Source organism: Callospermophilus lateralis, chromosome 4, assembly GCF_048772815.1.
Source record: "Callospermophilus lateralis isolate mCalLat2 chromosome 4, mCalLat2.hap1, whole genome shotgun sequence".
In the NCBI taxonomy this organism is placed as follows: Eukaryota; Metazoa; Chordata; class Mammalia; order Rodentia; family Sciuridae; genus Callospermophilus; species Callospermophilus lateralis.
Window position 1 is genome coordinate 4,469,782 of NC_135308.1, and position 26,269 is coordinate 4,496,050.

Genomic DNA, 26,269 nt, shown 5'->3' on the forward strand with positions numbered 1-26,269 from the left:
GTTTTAAAAAAAAGTGCTGACAATTTAATGCAGTGGGGAAAAAATCTTCAAGAGAAGAAGAACCCTAAACACATTAAGAAGAAAATTTTACCTATGGGTAAGTGTGTTACAGGGATAAATGATGGGCGGTGGGGCAGAGGTGGTCACCAGCACTGGCAGACTTCTCAGTCATTAGAGGGGAAGTCTTCCACCAGGATGACCAGCTGCTTTTTTCTTTGGGGTGTGGCTCCCTGGGAGAGAGTCTTCCTATTTATTTCTTATGGGGCATTGTTCTTTTTGAAATTCCTCTATGATTTGAGATGTACCAAATAGGCATTCCCTATTAAAGCATCCCATCTTCCGTACTTCCAAATTGTTTCGGATATGTGGAAATCTGTCCCTCTTGTACTCATAAGCAGACCTCAAATTTGGTGCGAACATGACTGAAGACAAACAGGATACCCCTGAGTGTCTTCTTATCCTACCCTGCATAGAATAATTATTTGAACCAGTCACTAACTTCACTGCCTTGTACAGGTATATTTAGCTTTAATTCACTTAAACCTCCTGGAATTTTATCACCTGGGAAGAATTCCAAGGCAGAGAAATGGTACATTTGTGAACTCAGGTTTTCCTAATAGCAGCCTTGTGCAGGCAATCCATTATTCCGAATTTTTGTCCAAATGCACTGGGCTGGAGGAGAAAACTAACTTTATTAGTAACACCTTGAAATCCACCTTTAGAAGCTTCAATCACACCTAATTCCAAGTCTATCATTATGGTTTGGATGTTCAATAGAGATCCATTTTCTTCTGCAATGTCCACAAACCTCCAAATAAGCATTTATAAAGTGTTTCAGTTTACCCAGTAAGGAGTACAGAAATAACATGGTTTAGTTCTAGAATTTGTGGATCCAACAGAGGCACAAATTGTATATATTGGATTTTTTTAAAAAGAAGAATGGGCAGTTTTGAGAATGCCAAATCTAGTGAAGCAAGTCTAGTTCTCTGTATTGGATTTGGTAAAGAGAAGCCCAACTTCTTGGGCTATGGAGAATCTAGCCACCAAGAGCTCCCCTCAGCTGTGTCCCAGCTCTGAAGGACCTGTGTCCTCAGTCCTCTGGGTTCCGAGCCGTAAAGCTCTTTGCATTCTTTGCACTCTCTGGATGAAGCCTTTCTGTTGAGGGCAAGAATGGTGTGAAGGGAGGCACAGAACTGAAGAGTTTGGCAAGGGTATTGTATGCACCCAGAGGTGCAGTGACTCCTTCCCCACAGGTACAAAGCCTTGGTTAGGAAACATGACCCTTATGGGCCCTCACTACCTTGCAAGCCTTAGAAAGTTGTTGTTGGTTGTTTGTTTATTTAATGTGATTTGAGGGTTTTGGAATCTCAGTTTTCAAGAATTCAACATTTGAGATTTTAATATTTCAAAATGATGATCATCAGGATTTTAATCTTTAAGGATTTTAGACTTTGGGGATCTTAATAGTATGGATCTCAACATCAGAATTACCATGTTAGGGATTGTGTGTCGGGTTTATGTTCAGCACTGGTGAGTTATACCATTGATATGAGTTTGAAAATGAAGATACTTGAGGCTATGAGATTATAGAAAAGGGGTAAGAGATTATAGAACCAGGGTGTGTTTACCTGGTAGAATAGGTTAGGTACAGTCTAAAACACAAGTATGAATGAACAAGTCAGAGACAGAGAAGAATGTTCTAGACAGAGAGAATGATCACCTTTTCCATCTTCTTCTACTTCTTCTCCTCTCCTTCTCTTCATTATCCTTCTTCTTCTTCTTTGTTTTTCCCCTAAAGCTATCCATTGAAAAATTTTAGCAGAGAACTGGGAGCCAATGAATGATGGCCTAATTGCTATGTGGACAATGGGGAGGGTGGGTGGTGCTACTATAAACTAGAGATAACAGTGCCTTGGATAATTACCGTAGACACTTACAGTGGATTCAACAGGGGAATTTAAACACATTTTAGGAAAGAGATCTTTAAAATGAATTCCCAAATTCTGGCTTCCTTGAATGAATAATCTACTTTTATTAATGGCAACAGGGATCCCTTGTAAAAATGATTAAGCAGGAAGATTCTGAATCCATACATCTATTTCATTCAACGCCAAGTTTAACCTTAGTTCTCTGGAAGCTGGCATCAGCTCCATGAGGCTGGCCACACTCTCAGAACCCTATAATATGATCAGGAAATCAGGGTTAGAATGAGCAGTGATAGTCCTGGGGATAGTTCAAACCTCAAGAACAGAGACGTGGCATGATGTCATTTGCTTCTCTCCAGCTATCTCCAGTTGTGTTCTTACCCCCTTGTTGTCCTTACATATCCGGGACAGTTAATGGAAAGGTTTGATTCTGGGCTAGTTTCCTGTTGCCATGGGTCAGAAACCCAGTATGGGTCTTGCTGGGCTAAATTAAGGACTTGGAAGGCTAGGTTCCTTTGTGGAGACTCTTGGGGAATCTGTTTCCTGTTCACTTAGGTTTTTAGCAGAAATCAGTCCCTTGAGGCTATATGATCCAGGTCACTGATCTCTTGCCCTCTGTGAGCTGAAGGTCATTCCCAGGTTTAGGAGAGCTTCAGTCCTGGGCGCTGGAGTCGCCTCCTCCCTCTTCGCAGCAGGCAGTGCTGCATTTCTCTGACGAGGCTTCCCTCCTCAGTCACCCATATGCACATCCAGGAAAAGATCTGCGATTCTAAGGACTTGTTCAAGTTGTAGTGTCTCTCCTAAACACAGCCTCAGTCACACCTGATGTGTCTGCCATGTAAGACAACATATACCCAGCCTCCGTGACGAGGATTCAGATGTCCTGGGGCACGGGTGCATCACTTTTCTACCACAAGTTCCTAACATTCATTGATGATCCCAGTAATCCCCCCTTCTCCTTCTTACAGCCCTCCAGCTTGGCCTACAGGCACAAGTAGACGACATAAACCAATGACATGCGCTTCACTCATCTCCCAAGTGCCACGTTTCTTCTTCTCTTCATTTCCTGAAGATTTCAGATCCTGGATCATTATACATTATAGCCATTCTACAAGTACTCTGTCCACTCAAATCCCTCATTTTGTCTTTAATTATTATGGCCCATATATTTTCTAAATCTTATGGTCTCATCCTAGTGCCAATCATTCCCAAATCCCACCCCCTTCAGAATCTCCAGTGCAAGCATTACGCTGCGTGATCTCCTTCCTCCGTCTCACATCTCACTCTCTCACTTGTACCTTGTCTGCAGCAAGTGCTACCCTGCCTCCACTGCCTACCACGCTCTCCTTCCTCGGTTGAAGTCACGGAGAGCATGATCACAAAGCCAAGCCCACTCTAAAACCCTTGCCCTCACATGCTTTGCTGTTCTTGTTTGGCAACGTCCCAACCCCCTTTAAGTTCACCTGTCTGCCGTTCTGTACCAATATTTGCGCAGGTGCATGAGAACAAGTCCAGCATTCAATCTGTGGACATGTCTTACTTCAAGTGTAGGTCTTAACCTCGGGGACCTTTATCACTGCTCAGCACTCAAAGCCATCCGCAGAAGCCTTCCATAAGCTCTACCATCCCATCAATTCCCCTGCTCTTTCTGCGTTCCTGTTACTAAAAAAAAAGAACTCCACATTCTCGTTCCTTTCTAAGGGAAATACCTCAATTTATGAACCAATCCCATCCCTTAGAGTTCTCCAGAGAAACAGAACCAATAAAGGGCATGCATGTGTATGTGTACACACACTAGTGCACACACATACACTGGGACACACACACTCACACACACATACTCTCTAGGACTGAATTATTTTAAGGAATGAGCTCATGCAATTTTGGATTCTGGGGCAAAACTCTCTTTTCTGGGAGGGACCCAGTCTTGTTCTCTCCAGGTCTCAGATAACGGGATGAGAACTACCAACATTATGAAGATAGTCTGCTTTACTCAAAGTCCACGGTTTCGAGTATTAATTGTTAAAATACCTTTGTAGCAATACCTAGACTGGTGTTGGACCCAATATCTGGATACCATGGTCTACCAAGTAGATGCCTAAAATTAACCATCACACTATCTATTGAATATTCTTTCAATGTGTCCCACACCCCTGTGTCAGTATTCACCATTAGATAAAAGTAAATCGATAAATAGATAAACCTTTGGAACTCACCTCCCCTTCCTACCTTCCTGATTCAATTCCTTCACGCCCCTTCTCTGTTCCTTGTAAGTCAGCTTTTGCCCCCTACGTTGTTCTCTGTCAGGTTGCCAGTGCCTCAAGTCCCGCCTCCTTTCACTTCTCCAGGTTGTTCACAGTGGTGGGATCCTGCCCTTGGCCTCCTGCTGTCGGGATGCACTCTTCCTCCTTGGAGTCTTTTCCTGACTTCTCACGGGGCTGACTTCTTAAACTTGAAGAGCCTTGGCCATGGTCATAATCAACTTGTAATCTCAGCAAATGTTGGAAACTTTAAGAATATGTTTCACTGTTATACACAAAAAGTCAGGTTTTAACACCAAGCCAAGGTCTATCAATCCTATGCATGGTCTTTAGTATAATTTTTGGAAGCTTCTTCCAAATACTTGAAGTCTATTTAGGAAAATTGTTGAGGTTCATGGTTCAACATAACTAAAAATAAAGGGCAGAGTTGTTCCCAAAGGGCTAGACACTAAGGGCATAAAAAGCAGAGCCTGCAGGGAGGGCCCATGACCACATTGGAACCTGACTCCACTCTTGCCCTCCGCCACACGCCACAGTCACACACTGCACACACTTGCAAGTAACTGCACTTGCTAGCACACGCCTCACACATGGAAGGCTCACACCTTCAACCACAGACTAAGACACCCCCATCATTCACAGCTCCAATCACTCCCCTTCATGCCACCACCCCAAATCTTGAGGCCCTGGGAGGCAGCCTGTGACTCTCTCATTTAGGAATCTTCCTCCCAATCTGGACCACACAGCCCCAGAGACCACCATGAGCAATGGTTACGGTTGTCCTTTCCATTAACAGGGAGAGAGTTTCTAAACCCTCCACGTCCTAGAAGGGTGAGATTTATTTGGCTCAGGACTCACTTCAGAAAATTCCCCTGCCTTGCCTGGCAGGACAATCAGATGAACTTCCCTCCCTTGGAAGCCTCCACAGCTTTCCTGGAAGCAGTCTATTCCCACCAGCCAGGAGTCAGAAGACTGACACACCTGCCCAGTCCTGCCCCATGAGAGAGCAACCCCATCTCTTGGTTGGATACTCCCTTTCTCCAAGGACCTCAGTGGCTTCCTCAAATTGCTGTGCAAAGTGTCCATTCCCACTCTAAGAGCCACCATCCATGCCACTGGAAGGCATGAGAATGGCTGAGCATCTTCCACTGGACTCCTCAAAAAGTGTGTCTTGGGTGGTTTCCTGGAAGTTACAGGAAAACAGCAAGTTATACCTGGATGTCCCCCACAGACATCCTCCACGTGAGGTCTAAAAGCTAAGTGACTGCAATGCAGGAATCGACTCGCACTGGTACAATCTATTTTGAGCTAACACCTCAGTTTTCTGTTATTCGTCCTCTAGAATAAGCTCTGTCCCTGGCTAGAACCAAGGAAACACGCTCTGCTTGCAGGAGCCGCCCCTCGTGCACCTGTGGACAGATCAGAACAGCCAGGTCAGGTGACTTAACTGAAGCCCCCTGGCCAGGTGCCTCCAGGACCCTGGACCCTGCACTCCAGGAGTTAGTTAGGGGTGAAATGGATCTCTGCTGCTGAAATGCGTCTGCTGCAGCAAGTGAAATGCATCTCTGCAGCAGGCCAGGTATGAGATCAACACCCACAGTGGGGGCTTAGCCGTGCCGCCTGCAAACTGAACCAAGATTGAAGGTGGGTCAATCAGCCCTCTATGAGACTGCCCAGGACAGAATTGGGGTCAGCTCGGGGATTTAGATGCCAACTGATCAAAGACCTTGCCAAGCACTGGTGAAGAGCAGTGCGTCCTTCCTCATGGGAAGAGCAGAAGCAGTAGGATCCAGCGGATCTCTGGAGGGTGCCATTTATACGCATCAGTCAGGTTTCTCAGGTAAGTTCAGGCAGAGGGTGAGTCCCCAGGTGGGAACAGGTTATCCTATGTCCCAGACTCGGTGGCTAGAGCCCTCCAGGGTTTATGGGAAAGTATGAGATTTTTCAGCTTCTGGAAGGACTCGATTTAGAGGATTACAGAGCCTCAGCCTCAGGGAACGGCTGTCCCCGGCTTCCTTCAGAGACCACGCTCTTTCCAAGAAGATTTCTTCTTCTCAGAAGATTTATTTAATTTTACCTTTTGTCTGTCTGTCTTTCTACCTACTGTCTTTGCCCCCCTTGTATCCATGCCTTATTCTATTATTAAAAGACAAAGACTTTCTTTTTGGGGGGATACTGACTTGAGATAGCTCCTACGCTCAGATGCAAAACTCTCTCAACCCCCCCCCCCAGCCCAGTGAACATGGTTTCCTCCATACGGGGAAGTATACAGAATCCAAACTGCACACAACCACCCAGAGTGACAGGGCACACAGGATGGCCTCCCTGATGAGGACTAGCTGCCTGAATCAGGCCGAAGAATCCTTTCCTCTTTCCATTCTGTTTTTTCTTTGCTAGTCGAGTGCTCCACGGCGGAGCCCACCCCAGCCACACTTCTGTGCTGCCCCTGTGACTTGGAGGGAGGGGCACAGGTTTTCCCACGTTCAGAATGTTCCCCAGGTGTTGGAGAGATGGAGCCGCACCCGTGGCTGGCCCCGCCCTTCTTGCCGTGACCAGGGCTGCCCTCCCCTCAGTGGGTGGTAGTCAGGGGACTCCGACCACACGGTGGTGCCTGCCTGCACCCTAAGACTTCAGTCGGGGAGCAGGATTGGCCGCCGTGAGCTCCGGATGAAAAGGGACACATGGTTTTCAGAGATGGAGGAAGAAACATGGTGTTCTTTCAGGAAAATAGAGAGCATCTGTGACCCAGTGGTGGCTCTCCCACACACAAAGACTATTATGTGAAGGAATTTTAAAATTTGCTGTAGATAACTCAGAGATCCAGACCACAGTCAAATAGAAATTACAGAGGTAAGGGGAAGTCCTTTGATGAATGGGGGAAACCAGCCGTTCAAACTACCTCCCAGTGGAGCCTCTGGCTGGCTGCTCTTCACCACAGACCTTCAAGCAGAGCCTAGAAAACTATTCATGGGGATATTTTAATTAGGGTCCTCAGGGACAAGCCACCTCAGATAAAGTGAAGACATTGCAGTCCCCATCATTTCACCAAAGGCATTGTATTCAGATGTGACATCATTTGCTGCTTATTTAGCTCACAGCATCTCTTAATTATATATTAATGAATAGCTTTATCTTTCTCCCCAATTCTGTAAAGCTTCATTCTAACAGTCACCCAGACATATTTGTATGCCATGACTTTGTCTGGGGATGTTACCTTTCCTCGAGATTGGCTCCCCAGGTCCAATTTTCCCCAAGTCAATTTTTAACTTGAAAAAGAAAAAGAAAAAAAAAATGACATAAACTTTCCTTTGTTTCCTTTTCCAGTTTAAAAAATGCACCATTCTCTGAGATTGTGTATTCAAATTAGATCAATAGGTGAAAATTCAATAAAGCGCAGGAGGGTATGACAGCCCAGTAGGAAATATGAATTCTTCAGATGTCCAACTTGAAAGGGTGGACACAGGACACTGAGGAGGTCGGAGACCACAGGCACTGGGGGACACGGAACACGGCAGGGACAACGGTGCTGTCAAAGCCAGTGAACTGCAGAGATGAGAGAGTGTGCGGAAGAAATGATCATGACGACTGATTGAGCCAGAATTCTCTCCTCTAAAATTTATGACAAGCCTTTGTTTCTTGGAGGACTCTGATAGAAAACTGGTCTCAAAAGCAGCCTTTGTTGACCTTCTCACTGGGCTCAGAGCCCCCGTGCAAGCCTGAAATGAGCCCTGGTGACAATGAGAGGTGGTCTAACGTCAGTGTGTTCATGGGACACACAGACACACGGTTATTCTGCAGGACACACCCTGAGGGGGTTTCTTACCAGTTTGCTGCATGATACATTTTTAAGTACTGCTCAACTTTCTGACATTGTCTTCAAGGAAAACAGGAGCTAAACGGTGATATCAAAAGGAAAAAGCCTGTCTTGGATCCTATTGAACACCTTTCCAGTTTGACCAGAGTGCATCGCTTAGTCCACAATTTCCCTCTTGTGTGTAGGCAATAGTGGATTCCATATAAAAATCAGCCTAGCCAACCAGAAACTTATGGAGAGCAAAATCCTTTCCTCTCTTGAAATCTGTGATTGCATATCTCAAAATAATGGTGGTAATTATATTTTTCCAGTTCTAATCTGGGAATGATTGTTATAAGCGATATACATGCACATCTCATTTCGCAGACCCCAGGGAGACTTCTCTGGAATGGACAAGGTGTAGCCCCCAAAGAGGAAGGGGTAGCATGAGGACCAGCCCAAGACCTGCTGCACTCCACGTCAAGGTCCCCCCACTCTGTCACGGCTTTGAGTCCTGCGCTCGCTCCTGACCCCCGCCTGCTGTCTGACCAGGTTTGGGTGAGGCTTCTGCTTGCCTGAGCTGGGTCGTCCCTTGCCACTCCTTGGCTGTGTGCTTCTGGGTAAAGCGTGAAGACAGTCTGCATGTGCACACCTGCAGACCACTCAGCTCACAACTGTGCATGTGGAATTTGGTCTACAGCAAGGTATAGGTTCCTGCCCCAGCACGAGCATTTTCCAGAGTTGAGCCTATATACAGCCTTCTCCCAAGCCCAGTTCAAACGCCTGTAGGATTTGATGCCACACAGGCATGCCTCACTCGTCAGAATGTCCTGCCCCTCTTTCCTGCACCATCATCTTCCCATGGCTGGCTTTCACTTCTCCTGAAGGGCTCGGGCTTCAGGTCCAGGAGAGCTCAACGCATCCTCTCTGAAGCTTGCTCTAACCCTCCTGAATTAGATGCCACGCCTGGAAACCCACTAGCACTCAGTGCACTTCTTTGTCATAAATGCTACACTAGAAATGAATGCTTTGGCTGGTCTGACCACCAGGTCGCAGGCACCTTGAAGGTGAAGGTCGGGATTCAAGTCTGGCCTGGTGTTCACGACCCGTGTCACACAACGAGCCACAGGTATTGAATGTGCTTGTGGAATAAGATGGCTCAGCTTGAATGAACCCTTGTTTTCATCCATTAAATAAAAATAATGTACCTGTTCTAGTGATGTGAATATATAATAAAATAATACATGGGGGAACTCCTAGTACACTTCCAGACACCTGTTAGATGGGCCCTAAATGTTAATTCTCTGGCCTTTGACTCTCACAGCTAATTTTGTTTCTTTATTCTGAATGCATTTGTTTGTGCATCGGGATGGTACGGGACACACATTCATGGTAAAAATGGTTACTGTAGGGAGTCGATTAAGGCACCTGTCATCCCACAAAATTACTTTTCTCTGCCACAAAAGCAGCTCAAGTGTACTTTAACAAAAGTCCCTGGCATGACATAACTTCATGGCCTCTAGTCCTCATGCTGGACACCTCTGGCTCTCCAGGCTCGTTCTCGCCACATACCAGCCACCCGAATCACAGCACAGGCAGGTGAGAGTGGACGAAGGGCTGTCACTTGCAGCAACTGAGGTGTGTGCTGGGGTCCTCCCCAAACAATGTCTCCCTGGACAAGGAAAGCAAGGGACTTTATTGGGAAAATTGTACTTATCCATATTAGAAAGACCACACCACACACAGAGGTGCACCTTTGTGAGCAGGCTCGGGTGGAGCTCACATGTGCAAACCATGGCAGGCAGATGCGCTTTCTGGATGGGGATGTGGCATTATTAATACCAAGGTTGCTGCAGGTCACACTAAAGAGGGACTCTGAGGGACTCTGTGATCTGGGCTGGCTCCTATGGGCTCCCTGGAAGCCCTTATCCAAAAGAAACAGAAACAGTTTCAAGGGTCACTTAACAGCTTCAACAATCATTTAAACAGGCAGCACCCCCACCCCACAAGCAAGCACAGGTGCCAGCCTATCACCATTCCTCTCTCTGCCCCACCAGGGGTGACCTCGCTGTATATTCATTCATGGTAACAGTGTATGTTTGAACTCTTTTTTGTTTGTTTTCTTTAATTTCACCTGTAGGTGCCACAGTATGGATAGACCCAGTGAAATAAACCAGGAAGGAAAAAAGACATTGTAAGATAGCCTTCATATGACAGTTCACCAGCCTTTGTTCTACCCTTTCTGCCTTGTATCATCTCGAATTTTCTGGCTTGCTCGGCTCCCTGACCAAGGCCACCATCTCCCCTCCCATGACCAGGAGCACCTACAGACCACGTGTTTAACATGCACAAAGCCCTCAGTTCAACCTCTTGCACCAAAACCAAAAAATGTATATACATGTACACATTCTCTAAGGGAATTGATATTCATATATATAGCTCATTGGATATACTAACACACACACAGTCAGCTTCTGGTCAGAATAAAATAATCAGTGTTTCAGATGACAAACTTCTACCCTAAAATGAAGAAATATAATGGAAACATAATGGTGCTCTTTAATTTCGCTGATTTATCAACAACAAAATGTGAATCTTGAATTTCTTAGAATTACTCATAACTATGGTGAACCATTGCTTTAAGTAAAGGTACTTAGAAAGTAATCTCTAAAATAGGAGATGATGAGATCATACCTGTGTGTCTTGAAGATTCCTGAGAGGCGCTGCAGAAATGAACAAGCCCCGCTGGGGGCTTAGAGAGGGGCTGATCCCAGGCAACCCTGAGGGGCTCAGGAAGGGTCTGGTGCCAGGTAGGACAGAGCCGTGGCAGGAGGCACCTTTGTTACCTGAGGCAGGAGGGACCTTGGGTGTCTGTCACAGTTTGAGTGTAAGTCAGCAATCTGGACGGAAGTTTGAGGTTATGTAGAACACAAGAGAAGGAAGCAAACCCGGACATTGTGAAGCAAGGGCAGGGGTTTGTGAGAGGGGAGAAGAAGAAGCCCCCATGAAGCACTGGATCAAGAGTCGCCATCAGAAAGCCTGGAACCTCACGAACGTTCTTTTAGCAAGAAAATGAAGAGGGGCCTTCCATGATTTCAAAAGGGAAAGGAAACCGAGTGAAGTTGATGTGTCCATGAGAACGCTGAAATGTCCCTCGACACAGAGGCCTGCCAAGGAGAACGTCGCCTGATGGGGAAGGCGGAGGGGCCATTAGCGAGGCGGCTGCTGTGGTCCTTCCCTGCCGGCCGGTGCTGAGCTTTGAAGCTTCCTGTGGCCCCGTGCTCGCACACGGGTTTGCCCCTCCGGAGCACGTTAAAAGGACCACCTGTGAGTCACCTGGGAAGTGCAGGTAGGCAGAGGGGTGTTAATTGGCTCACCACAGTAACCCACAGGGTATTTCCAAAAGTACGTTCAATCGCTCATTACGCTGAATGCATCTGGAGTCTTTTGTACAAAGAAAGAACACATTTCTTTCTTTCAGTACTAAACAATTTTCTCTTGAAACACTGGGCTTTTCTCTTCTGTGAATGGTCTGCATTCTTTCCCGTTGGTTTCCTCGTTGGGATATTGATAATCAGTACATTTTCCTCTCTTCATTTACTATTTCACTCATCACTTTATTCAAACTTGTAGTCGATGTTTACTGGAGAGTCACTCCACAGCAAGCCCATAGTCCCTTCCCATTTGTCAAGGACATTTTTGCCTATTCTGGAACCCTGGGGAAGAGCTCCCCGGGGGATGTGTGAGCCTGAGTGTATTGAGAGGGGTCAGGGTCATCTTGCTGAATCGGAGCCCCTGGAGTCCCAGCCATGCTGCAGAGACTCCCCGGGAAATCACTCTTCTCCCTCAGTTAACGGCTTTCGTGATGAGTGAACCCGGAGAGCAGAACAAAACTGGAATGGTCTCAGCCTGCCCCAGTTCTGACACCTAGTGTCCCTGTGACCTTGCAGAGTGATTCAGATTCTCCAGATACTCAGGGAGCAGGATCTCCAGGGTGGGGGGCACCATACTTGGGTCCCTTAGGATCCCATTCAGGCCCACACAAATGTTTCTTAGTTCTGCAACGCCATCAGACGAACTTGCCTTCCTCCCTTCTCCAGGAGCCCCCTGCCCCGCCCTCTCCATCCCCTCCCCATCCTACCCTGGGGCCCAACCTCCCTGCGGATGCAGGCCTGGGAAGAGAAATGAGGACCACCTGAAAAGGGCCGCAAGACCAGCTGAAGCCATAATCATGATACAGCCTGGCCATCCCTGCCCTACCCTAAAAGATGAACGCCTGGAAATAACCAGAGGCCCTCTGTTGACCCAGGGGCTCTACGGCGAAGGGGACAGCCAGGCCAAACCCTGCTCCTGACTGTATGCAGCAACCCTGTTAAGGAGAGCACATGGGGCCTTGCCTTAGGTGCCAACTTGGCTGCACACAGGCCCCATGACCCTGCGTGACATGACATCTCTGCCCATTCTCCCAGATCCCTGCACAAGGAGAGCCGTGCCTACTTTCCTGTGAACTTAAACACATGCAAGTTCCTGGAGCACGTGGATAGTCACGTGGCTGCTGCTATCGTTTCCCAACGAGGCGCCACTCCTGGTTGTCTTTGCTGTCTATGTGTGCATCACCTCTGGAGCCTTTCATCCTGGTCACAGGGAAACAGGAAGCATTGTAGACAGTCACCAAGTCACCAAGTCTAGTAACACCAGTTCGGGGACCCTAGAAGGCCTTCCAAGTTCTGCAGGTAGTGATGGATTATGTTTTCCCTGGACCTGTACGGGGGACAACTGGACAAGTGTGTCCACTCCATTACCAATTCATCAGGTTTCCTTGGTCCACACACTGCTGGTGAGTGGAGTGCCTGCCCTGCTAGGGCAGGAGGGGACGGGGTGGCCCACCCAGGAAAAGGAAGCAGCAGAGCAGGCCCTGCTGCAGCAGGCTCCTTTCTCTGGGGCAGCAGGCTGCCTTTCGGTCCCACCCCGTCTGTCTTGAGAAAGTGGAAGGCTGCTTCCTGCAAGGTATGCTTCTGAAGAGCACCACCTACATTGTGTACCAAGGAAGGCTGCAGATGGCCCACCACTCGGGATGGCTCCACTTACACCTTTGTGACCTTACAATGATGCAAGAATAGTATGCTTTTCAGATTCTGAATTTAGACCTCTTCCAGGCAGCAATATGCAGTGGGACAGTTCCTTTGATGCTGGGCAGTGGCAGCAAGCTGCAGATTGCAGTTCATCCCCAGGCATGATAGGAAACAACCCACACTCCACAGTGTGCTGTGCTGCTCGGCTATGAGGTGCAGGGCCTGGGCCTATGACTCACATTTTTTACTTTGCAATAATTTCAATGTAGAGTGGGTTTAATAAGACGAAACCCCATCAAAATACAAGGGCATCTGAGTTCATTTGCCAGATGGTGGAAGTTAGCATGGCACAATGTTTAACATGAGATGTGTTTGCGAAGACAACTACCGTTTTTATGCAGTCACCAAGTGCATTTCTCAAGAACATGGAATTGGGTGAATATGCACCTCTTTATTTAGTACCCACTCTTCTCACTCAGCACATATTTTGAGGGCTTTCTTTGTGCTAAAGATCCAGCTACAAAACAGATGATGCATATTTCAATCAACAATAAAAAAATCAGCACTTGCACAGACCTGGAAATGCAGTGAGCACAGGGAAGGAAACAGCTCGGCCCAGGAGAGCAGAGGCTTCGCATGGCGGGAGGCCTCCTGCCTGCTGAGTGCTGGGGTGTGCATACTTGGAAGAGTAGAAGTCAGGTGGGTGAAGGCAGAAGAAAAGTTCAGGATAAGAAAACAGCATGACTTCTGTACTCACAACGCAACCGTGCAGACATATATGTAGACACACGTGCACAGGCACACGGGTGCCCGATGTAATGGCCTGGCCTTGGCCATCAGGCGATAACACTGCAACAGTCCAAGAGTTCCCCACGTCTCTGCCTCCGAAGGCCTGGTGCTCACAACAGGTTCTCCATGGTTTACTATGTGGTCTTCTCTGCACTGCAAACCATGCCCACTGGACCAGGGCTTGTCATCCTGCCTCACAACAGAATGTCAACACCCACCTTTGGGGGGAGAGAAAAGTCCGAGTGGCTCTTCAGCCTGTCATGCTCTGGAACAAAGACTCACCTGCTGGCTGATACTTTGTAGAGGCTCCTGTTGATCTGACAGTGTTCTCTAGAGACCAGCCGCAGCACCAATATGCTGTCAAAGCCAAAATCCCATCAGAGGGATCAGCAGTTAGGACTCCAGTCCTTTGAGCTCCCTGTTCCCACGGCTTCACTAGTACCACCGACAAAGGGCAGGATGATTTATTTTTAATCCTCTGTCCATTGTTGGCTCAGCCTTAATCGTCCAGTGGTTTGCACTGTATTTTGTAAGAACTTCATAAAGCGAAGAGGTGTGCAGCACTGAGAGAAATCTTTGGCTGGCTAAACTTAATTTCCTAGACACCATAGAACACATGTGGCCTCGGAGAAAGAAATCAGAGGCCCCGAGAGTACCCTGGCCTGGCCTAGAACAGAGGGGCAGAGCAGGAGAGAGAGCTGGGGAGAAACCCTCTGCAGCAAGGGCCACGCAGGCTGAGCCTCCTCCGTGGCAGAAGGAGGCTGCCATCTGCAGAGGACGCCTTGGTTTACCTCAGGGTAAAACAGCCCTAGGACTGAAAGACGATTTGGGATGGGGCCATGGAGACAAAGAACCTGCGCAAGCTACTCCTGTGAATCAAGTTGCTAGATGATCTGCAAAGCTCCCCAAAGCACTCCCAGTGATGGCGACTGGGGGATAGCAAGTCTGGCCCTGAAAGTGCTCAGCTTTGCCTGGAAGTGTCTGTCCCCTTCTGGCTGCTCACCTGTCTTTCCTTGGGGGAAACTCACACTCTGTCTCAGCCATGGGCTTTGCTGGAACTGAGGCACCCACCCCTCTTGTGCTCCGAGAATTGCCTCCTCCCGGGCCGGCTGTGCAGCACCCTGATTTCCCTGGCAAGACACAGTGAGAAAGAGCGTGTTCACGGTAAAGCTCCCAGGAGCCTGAGCTCTGGCCCCTGGAGGAGAGGCACTGCAGGGGGACGTCTGTGTGGCTGGAGTTGCCCTGTGTGGGGGAGGCCTGGGGCCCGGTGCAGGGCGCCTGTCTCCAGCCAGTGCCCAGGAAGCCGAGAGGTGGGAGGGAGGTGGAGTACTTTGGCCAGGGTGTCTGCAGGCCCAGCTGGAACCAGTCACAAGACCAGGGCCTTGTATTTGTCAGCTCTATGAGAAGATTTTTATTAGATTCTGTTATTCTTCTCAGTCCACTGTGTTTGTTCTTGTTCTATTTAGTTCAGCAGAAATGATTCTTCCTGTTATGGTTGGCAAGGTTTGGGCCCTATACACTCATGCCTGTGAATGTCACGCTACATGGCAAAGGGAACTTTGCAGATGGAATTAAAGCTGTTTGTTAGCTACTTGAAGACAGGAAGATTATCCTGGATCACACAGGTGAGCCCAAGGCAGCCACGTGGGCCCTTAAATGCAGCAAAGAAGGCAGAGAGTGTGCAAAAGAGGCACTAGAGCCTGGAAGAGACTTTGAGTACCGTGGTCCTCGTTCTGAAATATAGGAGCAACAACAAGACAGGTCCCTGATGACTTGGGACATCCTGGCCGACAGTCAGAGAGGAAACTGAGCCCGCAGCCCTGCCGCCACATGGAGCTGACTCTGCCGATGCCCTGAGGAGTCTGGAAACCACTTCTATCTCCCACCCTCCAGGAGGAAATGCTGGCCTAGGCACACCCGGCTGCACCTGCAGAGACTCAGAGGCAGAGGCACCAGCCGAGCCCACCAGCTTCTGACCTACAGAGCTGTGCCGTCGTGAGCTCCTACCGACCGTCTTGAGACACAAAATGTGTGGTCATTTCATGGCAGCAATAGAAAATGAAAAAAATTGACAAACATTTTAATATTTTTACCAATCAAACAACACTATTCTACGGTGTGATTGCTCCACAGTTTCCCTGATTTGATTTGGACGTGGGAGCCCAGGAGACCAGTTGTCAACTATGGCAATGAAAGTGCACCACAGAAGTGGTGGTGTTGAGCCTGCACTGGGCGTCCACATGCTGCGTAGACAGTTACCCCAGATAACACCCAGTCACAGACACGGTGGGAAGGAGGAGGGTCGCCCTCTGCCCTTCAGAGCTCCTTTCCTGGTGCTAATAAATGGGCCTCTGGGGTGAGAGACACTGCTGGGGTTCAGGTCCAAAGAGTCTTTTGCTGAGCATTCTCTCAGCCAGGCGACAGAGCAGTCTGGTCTCACGTGGGCTGATTGTCCCCATGCCGTTCAATCTGTGACTCCTCGTCACGTCCACACCCAGTTCAGTAACCGCCACTGTGGAGATGTCAATGACTCAGGTCTAGACTTCTCTTTTTCCTTGTTCTCTCGCTCTTTCTCCTTTGCTTAAAATTTCCAAGGAAAGCTACTCAGTTCGTGCAGAGAGCAAAGAGGGGCTGGGAGCACATTCCGTGCTGCGGGCGTGTTCTGCCAGCCGGGGGCCCCTGACCTCCAGGGCTGCCCTGACTGATGAAAAGGTGGGGAGCTCAGGAGAAGAAGTCCCTCGTCAGTGTGAACGTTACACAAGAGCTTTGTTTTCTCCTCTAGAACTTTTGGGTGTGATGAAGATTCTAACTGATGAAGAATACCTCAGCCCAGCTATCAGCATCAATATGCAGCAGATCATTGACTCAACCTGACTGATGAGGGCAGAGTTGGCTGATTCTTCAGGCCTTCACTGTGGGGAGAGGGACGCCATGAGGCTCACAGACCCAAATCTGATGTAAACAGTTAACACATGGAGAATTTTTCAATCAAAAAACAAACATGGGATGAGCTGAAAGATGTCCATGTGTGTTGCTGTGTTAGATGTTTGTCTGTGTTTATGTACGGTGCATGTCTTTCTGTGGATGTGTGTGAAATTCTTGTGTGTATATATGTCCTTTTTTTTTTTCACTGATTTAGGCTACTAGGCTGGAGCACATTGCCTTCTTCTGCATACATTAGACTAATTATATTTATTTCCTTAATTAATTTTTTTATTTATATATGACAGAAAAATGCATTACAGTTCTTCTTGCACATATAGAGCCCAATTTTTTGTATCTCTGGTTATATACAAAGTATATTCACACCAATTTGTGTCTTCATACATGTACTTTGGATAATGACATCCATCACATTCCACATCATTGCTAACCCCTCCCACTCCTCTGCCCTATCTAGAGTTTGTCGATTCCTCCCATACTCCTCCTCCCTATCCCACTATGAACCAGCCTCCTTTTATGAGAGAAAATATTCACCATTTGGTTTTTGGGATTGACTAAATTCACTTAGCATTATCTTCTCTAACTCCATCCATTTACCACAAATGCCATGATTTTATTCTCTTTTATTGCTGAATAATATTCCATTGTGTATATATGCCACTTTTTTTATCCATTCATCTATTGAAGGGCACTTCTCAGAGAGGATATACAATCAATCAACAAATTCATGAAAAAAAAATGTTCATCATATCTAGAAATTAGAGAAATGCAAATCAAAACAACTCTAAGATTCCATCTCACTCCAGTCAGAATGGCAGCTAATATGAATACAAACAACAATAGGTGTTGGTGAGGATGTGGGGGAAAAGGCACACTCACACATGCTGGTGGGACTGCAAATAGGTGCAACCAATATGGGAAGCAGTATGGAAATCCCTTGAAAAACTGGGAATGGAATCACAATTTGATTCCAGCTATCCCTCTCTTAAAAACAGCCTACTACAGGGACACAGCCACATCAATGTTTATAGTACCACGATTCACAATAGCTGAACTGTGGAGCCAACCTAATTACATTTCTTTCAAAACATTATCTTTGTCACCTAATACGCAGTAAGTCTTCACTGCTGCATTGTGTTCTCCGAGCTTCTACCTTGGACAAAGACGAATGCCAAACCTCCTGGTTGTCACCCCTCCACACAGGTCTGAGTGTGGCTCCCACAGGATCTCAGGGTGAGGTCCCTGTGTGGGTAAATTTCAAAAATTTCTTCGACCCTGAGAAAAGGCCATGAAATTCTCCTCCTCAAGTATCACATTGAACAACATCTAATGAAATTCTTAAAAGGATAATTTTAATAAAATCCTAGTGATATACTAAGAATTAGTAATCACAGTGACACTTGGACATAGTCAAAGAAAAAGGAGCATGAGAACATGCAATTCAGCGGCACTGGCTTCACTTCGCGTGTGATCACGGAATCCATTCTGATCACCAACACGGGGCAGGACCACGGTAGTCAGGCTCCCGAGGTGGAGATGAAGTGCCTGGGGAAACACTTGGGAGGAGGAAAGCTGTAGGCGGACTGTGGCTTCAGAGGTTCCTGCCCATGTCGGCTGGCTCCTTGCTTCCAGGCCTGTGGTGAAGGAAAGCCCTGGGTCAGGAGCGGGTGGCGGAGCACAGGGGAAGCCGGGGGAGAGGACGGCCTGGGGTGCCACAGCCCCGGAGGGCTCTCACTAAGCTCGCTCCCTTCCTCTAGTCCCCACCTCCTACGGCTGCGCCACCTCCCAGTGCCACCACAGGCGGACCACTGAGCCTTCAGCCACGTGGGCCTTGGGGCACAGGAAGATCCAAACCTCGACAACCCTAGATGGCATGTGCATGCGCGTGTCCAGGGGCAGTGTGCAGACAGAGCATCACTCCCACAGGGTCTTCGTAGCTATTCCTCTACCTGTGTGCTCTCTAACGAAGGCAACACCAGAGTAGATCACAACATAAAATCCAAAGTTGTTGCAGTGAAAATAAGAGGGTGAAGCTTTGCTCAAGCTGAGTGGCTCTAAGTGGACCCACTCTCCCACGACAACTGTGTCAGGGCGTGCGGTCCAGGAAACACAGCTGTAGGACCAGCATAGCCAGCTCTTCTACCCACAGGCTGGGAAAACAGAAGACTGGTGGTGGTATTCAGGCCAGGTCTAAAGTCAGGAGACCCAGGAGCTCTGAAGGCCAGGGGCAGGAGAAGCTCAATGGCCAGTCCAGAGACACAATCTGCCCCTCCTCCACCTCCTTGTGCTGTCTAGGCCTCAACTGATTTCGCACTGTGGAAGGCTGATCTGTGCTCAGCCCACAGATTCCCTGGCCAGTCTCTTCCAGAACCACCCTCCCAGCACACCCAGAAATAATGTGTTACCAGCTATCTGGGCACCCCTAAGCCCAGTCAAGTGCTGCACAAAGTGGACATCACAGCAACCAGCCAGATGGATGGATCAAGCCCAAGTACTCAGAGCGGTAGAAGATGCTCCATGCAGAGAATCAGGCTGATGGGAGAAACAGGTGTTAGGATGGGAAGTGCTGAGGCTCAAATCTCAGCTCTTGAATTTTTAATCTGAGAATTTCAAAAGTTAGGAAAGCTCCTTAACCTCAGTTTCTTAAAAGTTTAATAGTGATATTGTCAGGAAGGTTAAATACTTGAAGAACTACGTTTAAAAGTACCCTGTGCACTGTGAGGGTCAGAAAAGCCTGGATGTGAGCACGTGGTCATGATGGCCAGTTTCTCTCGCCCGTGGGAGGAGGTCCACTGGCAAGGACAGCTTTCTCTGTTTCCCAAGGGAAGTGCCCATCTGCCCCTCACCTCCCCCAGGTGACAAGAAAGCAGAGAAGCACTACGAGATTGCTCAGAGTTAAACTTTCCTGCTAGCAACTGGGATAATTTTCCTTTAATCAGACATCGGAAAAGATTTCTGACATTCAGAGGCAGAGAAATAAAGATTGTTCTCCGAAGAATAATAAGTGAGGAAGTGATTCCGCTTTCATACCAGGTCCCAGAACACCCGTGGCTGGCCGCACCAAGCCTGCAGGTGAGGGATTGGTATTCAACTTGCAGGGAGAGACCGGGAGGGGTGGGAAGGCAGGAGGCACAGTAAGTCAAAGGCATCTCGTCTGCGGGAAAAGAAGATATTAATATTCCAATGAAAACTCCAGTGGAATTCATTTTTATTGAACTCCATTTTCTTCAACTTTGGAAAACATGCTCCAGGTTAATCTTCTGCAAGCCAAGTTCCTTCTTATGGACAGGTGCCATGGGACACATAGAGCAATATAGATGGTGTTGTGAGGGGGTTCAGGTAACTAGTTGCTTACAAATCAAAACAAGTGGTTTGTGAGACAAAGGTTGTATCCAGAAAGCTCTCATTTATTTACTGACACTGTGTTTCATTCTTAAAAAACAATGGGGATAGATTTGTCTGTTTTACTTCATTTCATTCGTTCTCCAAGCACATTGAAAGCACTGAAAAACTCACACTGGGTAGTTTTAGAATAAAATGCAATATTAATCCAACACTCAGCAAGGGCTTCAGTATTACATCAAGTGTGTCTAGGTATTAATTTCATGATCCGCAAAGAAAAATTAAACAATGAACTATCATACTTTCAACCTTTATTCCCATATACGCCTCCAAGGATTATCTGAGCAAGATCCAGGAATATGAAGATACGTGAGCTGCAGCAGGAATCCTCACCCTGTCTCACTTCTGCAGCACAGAAAGAAAACACTCCAAGATGGTGGAGCAGTATTGCAAGGTTCACTGCCATGCGCTGGGTTCTTGGAATAGGGCATCAATTTGCATTGATCACAATGAAGTTTTGAGCAAATCACTTTAAGTCCTTGTCTAAATGAAAATAATTATATACCTCCATTCCAGCATTAATGGAGCTACTTTTAATAAGACGCTACATTCTGATACTTATTAAAATAAAAGATACAAAGATAGATAAAAAAAATGTTGCTTTAATTTGCATTTACTTGATTATTTCTAGTGATGTATTCAACATGGACTATTGGGAATATTTGATGCCTCTGCATGTATGCACTCTACAATTTTAATTAGTGTAATAAACTACAAGTCATTTGAGTTCTAGAATGAGTCCTTATTTGCTTTCAAATGGTCAGTGCTGAGCAAATCGCATAGTTTGTGAAAGTCAGTTCTAAAATTGTTTGCTGAATACTCTGCATTGTGTTTTTAATTAAGTAATGAAAATAAGAAATAAGATGGGGTTCAGGACAAAATCTAAGGAACATTCAGGGGAAAGATCCTGGGCGGGGACTGTTCCATAGGCCCATGTGTATGCATGTGTGACCTCATGCAGCTCTGTGGGTCAAAGATGCTAAAAATTCAGACATACTTGACTTCTCTGACCCAGGGTTCCGTCAACTCTGTCAAGGGAAAAAATAGATTAAACTGAGACTTTTTAAACCTCTTTCTCTAGCTCTCCATGTTCATTTTAATAAACTGTTCTCCAAGAATGCTCAGAACCAGTCACAAGTGATTGCAAGTTCTTTTTATTTTTGACAGTGAGTCCTCTCTTTGTTCGTGTCTAGTCAGCTCATAACGAAGACGGAGCCGTCTTGATTAACATGATCACAAACTATGCTTTGGTGGCCGCATCTGAATGTACCCTGTCTACCCCATGAAAACTTAAAAACAAGAACCAGAAATTTATAAATCTAGTCACAGATGCACCTATACAGGGCCTTATATCCAGCAAGCATCAAATAATGACTATAATGATGAGGTCAAAGTTTGTAATAGTCTCCAAATGAAGAAGGGCGAAGGAGCCATGGGCCTCGCCCCAGGGGCTTGGGAAGTAATTGCTCAGGGCATCTTTCTGCCCATGTGACCTGTGAGGGGCCCTCAATTAACTGTCCAGTTTCTGCTGGCCCCCGCCCCGTCCTCCAGGGAGCTCCTTCTTGCAAGCCCACAGTTTCCGGGAATGTTGCGTGACCAGTAGGTCACCCTGAATCTCTCTGGGCTGGGGCGGGTCTCCTCACAGGCTCTCTGGTCTCGCCCTCATCTCTCCTCCTTTGTTTTTGTTTGTGCCTTGGCTTTCTAGGTCCCCTCAGAAGATTCCTTTACGTCCCCTGAAGAAAAGCTTTTCTGTGCTTCTACAACTTGTCCTGGCTTTCCAACAATCCCATGTGCCACAGAGCGATCAGGTGGCATTGAACCTGGGACATGGTTCCTCTTAGAGATGAGAAGGTCCAAGTGCAGGTTTGGGCATCTGCCTGCATGTTTAAGTGGTGTTTTCCAGAGTGGCCTCCCTGGGGCTGAAGGACGGTGTAAGAAAGTGTCAACAGCTGTGAGCTGAAGGGACTCTGGTTGTAAACTTCAATTTTGACAATGTGCTGTGTTAGGGGAACAAGTTCCCCTGTGTGGCTAAGATCTCTCTTCTTCATCTGTGAAGAACTAAGATGACTTAACACTTCATCTATGTGAAGGCATGTCTGTAAAGCCTAAAATCCATTGATTTTTCCATTCATGTACGATAAATAAATTCATTCACAAAGAGAGCTTTAAGCTTTATTGTGACGGGGTGGCTTCTGAGCATGTCCTCCTGCTCTTCCCCATCCTCCACAGTTCACGTGACTCGATATACACACCTCCCTACTTTGGAGTTCCCGTGGAGTTCTCGAAGGGTTTCGCAGATTTTTGGGCGCTTGGAGCCAGGTGGAGGGAGTGTGTTCCTGTGTAGTGTGTGTGCAGTGCTGGTGAGAGTTGGGGAATAAGAGTTGCTGTTTGAACCTACAAGGCTTTGTGGCAGCTTGGTTATTTGTGCCCAGCCTGACTGCGGCAGTCCATATTGACCACAGGAGCAGGGGGGCTGGGTGAGCGGGCACCAACTGGGTGCTGGCTAAGGTCTTGGACACTCCTCTCTCTAGCGTCAAGCCAGCCTTGAAGGCAAGAGTCAGAGGCCAAGGATGCCACGCTCCCTGGCAGGTTTCCCGGCTTCCAACCTACCATCCAGATGCCCAGATGCCGCGTCTCAGCAGGTGCCCCTGCTCAGTACTCTCTGTCTGATGCCTAATGTCAATACCGTGCTTTGAACCTCTTGTGCCACTGATTAGGATCAAACACCTGTTTGTTTCCTGGGTCTGATTTGGGGTAAGTGCCCATCCCTGGGTCCTCCTGTGATCCCTGCAAACAGCAGTCTTCAAGATGTCACCAAAGATATTGAGGCTGCAGAGAGATTCTCCATTCAAATCAGAGGCATCTCCAATGCTGCAAAGGATTTGGTGAAGGACAAGAGGAGATTCCACTTCAAAAGCTGGAGACCTGCCCGCTGTAGGCGCTCAGTGCTACATACCCACAAACCTCGGGAACAGTGATGCATTCAGAAGCCACTGGGATGCAGCCTTTGGTCTCTGTGCTTTTGTGAGTGTGAAGGGGGGGTCTGGGTCTGGTGTGTATATCGAGTCACGTGAACTGTGGAGGATGGGGAAGAGCAGGAGGACATGCTCAGAAGCCACCCTGTCACATACCTTTGCAGAGTATGGCAACACTGCGGCCCTGAGGGAGGTCGCCATCTTCTCAATTCCTTAAAGAGAGTGTGGGACAGAAAGGGGATCAAAAACTTGTCTCCTAACTCGTAACTTGATATGATTTGCCCTGGAAATAACAAGTTCCAGAAAAGAGAGGCCTAAGAGCAAACAGAAACGTCTGCGTGATCTCTCCCAGGCCTTTCCTACTAGCAGCTGCTGAGTTCAAGTGCTGGAGCACCTCAGGGCCACCACCCAGAGCACCCCAGACTGGCTGCCTCCAACCAGCCCCTCCCCCACAGTCCCATCCCCCAAACCGCTGTCCCTGCCCTGATGACATCGGATTCCAGAGGACAAACCTGGGATTCCCTGGACACTGTGGTTTAACCCAGAGCTCAGGCTCCTCTGTGATTTTCCATCCTCGTCCCCCCTTTTAGAACCAGGATGGTGTTATAGTGTGGACGTGAGGGGTCCCCAAAAGCTCATGTGTGAGACAGTGCATGAAGGTTCAGAGGAAAATGATTGGGTCGCGAGAGTCTTGACCCCATCAGTGATTCAATCCCCTGACAGGGATCAACTGAGTGGTACCTTCAGAGGTGGGGCGTGGCTGGAGGAGGGGGCATTGGGGGTGGGGCTTTGGGTATAGATTTGTATCTGGCGAGTGGAGTCTCTCTGCTTCCTGATCACCATGTGAGCTGCTTCCCTGTTGCCGCAGTCAGGCTGCAGCAAAATAACTCGGGGGGGGGGGGGGCGGGGGGACACGAACAACTTGTGTACCTTGATACAGCAGGAGTGGGAGCCGTTTATTGTAGGACAGGAGGGGTATATATACATTCCACACAGCTTATCTTAATTAACATAAACTAGATACAGCAGTCAACCAATCAGGAATTTCCACACTTAACGGCTCGCTGGCGTTACCTCACAAACCACTCCCTCTGGCATTTTGCCAGGCGCCATCCAGACTTGTTTACAGACTAATACCCTGTGCCACACTCCTCCACCATGATGTGCTGCCTCACCTCCAGCCCTAGGAAGGAGCCCGCTGTCCATGGACTGAGACCTCTGCAGCCGCGTGCCCCCAGATAAGTTCTTCCTCCCTGAAGTTGTGCTGGTCGGGACTTTCAGTTGCGTCAGTGAAGAAGCTGATAAAGCAGGAGGCTTCCATCGTTGCTGTGTGGCAGTTGAGGATTGGGATCACAGAGGATGATAACGCACGACAGCTGGACCACTCTGTGGCTCTGACTCAGCCGCCCGCCTGTCTACACTGCCTCCTGATAGTCCTGGGGGTGCAGGAGGGACAGATTCACTTCTTCTGATTTTCTGAGCACCCTCTCTTGCTTTCTCCCACCGGTTGAGGCTGCTGGGGGTCCTTGTCAGATTCTGCATCTACAGCCATGTCTCTGGGCAAGCCACCAGGGTCCTCTCTGGAGCCTCTTCCCACACGCCCCGGGTGCCCACAGCAACTCCTGGGGCTGGGCTGTTGCTTCAGGGGCATCCACAGACACATTGCCTCTCAGTCTGTCTTCGCTACCAGCTTCATGCTGGAAACTGCACACGTGCTCCTCCCTCCCGGAGTCGCAGCTTGGCCCCCTGCAGTAAACTCAAACTTTCATTTTTAAAGACTGAACCCCACTCCATTCCTGGAATCTCTGCTCCTGCTCCTTCACCTGCCTCCAGCAGCGAACAGTCCTGTGTTCTCTCAGCTGTTCAGGTCAGATCTGGGCAGCTGCCCTCAGTGACTCTGATTTCCTCGAGGGGCCAACTATCCCCACTTTGCTGGAAACACAGAGATTCTCACTCCTCGGGGGAGGCATGGTCTTAGCATGTGTTCAAGCCCCAGCTGAGCCCACATCCAGTTGTTCTCCACATGCACAAGAATATTTTGGATGCTTGGAAACGTCTTTTCCTTTTCTTGAAAACCCTTCTTTCTTTTCCTAAGCTCTCAGGACACAGGATGAAAACAGCATGAATTTACAAGGCTTTTCATGATCTGTCCCTGATTTACCTACTCAGACTTTCTGAGTACAAGTCACTTATCCCATTTCCAAAATGCTTGGGACAAAATTGCTTTCACTTGAGATTTTTGGCTTTGGAGTATTTGTGTGTGTGAGTGTGTGTGTGTGTGTGTGTGTGTGTGTGTAATGAGAAGTCTTGGGGATGGGACTCAAGTCTAAACACAGAATTCATTGATATTTTATAGACATCTTCTGCACAAAGACTGAAGCTCATTTTATACACTGTTTTAATGAGCCCATGTCTTGACAATGATTCATCACATGAAATTTTCCACTTATAGAATCATATCGACACTCCAGAAATTTTGGATTTTGGATCATTTCAGATTTTAGAGCATTTTGGATTTTGGGTTTTGGATGTAGTGTGCCCACCACAGCTGTGGGCTCCACAGCTTCAGATCTAACCAACCACAGATTGAAATGCTCAGAAAAAGTGGTGTGTGTGATAAACATGGCAGATTTTATTCTTCATGTTATTATGTTATTCCCTGGATGACATAGAACGATTTACATGGCATTTGCATTAAGCATTATAAGTAATAAAAGAGATAATTCAAAGAATGTGAGAACAAGTGCAAAGGTTACATGCAAATACTGTGCCATTTTATTTAAGGACTTGAGCATCTGCAGATGCTGACATCCAGGAGAAGCCCTAGTGCCACCCCTCATGGATACAGAGGGCTGCTGCATCTAAACAAAGAGACAGGGAGCTAACACACACTGATTTTTCCCGACCAGCTGTTAAGCTTCATGTCTTAACATGGTATAGATAGCAAAGCACCAGAACACAGACAGGGGGCAGTTAACAAATGACCCTTAGAAGCCATAATGATATGGCTGGCATGGGGTCACATGCCTGTAATCCCAGAGGCCCAGGAGGCTGAGGAAGGAGGATCACAAGTTCAAGGCCCCCCTCAGCAACTTAGCAAGGCCCTGTC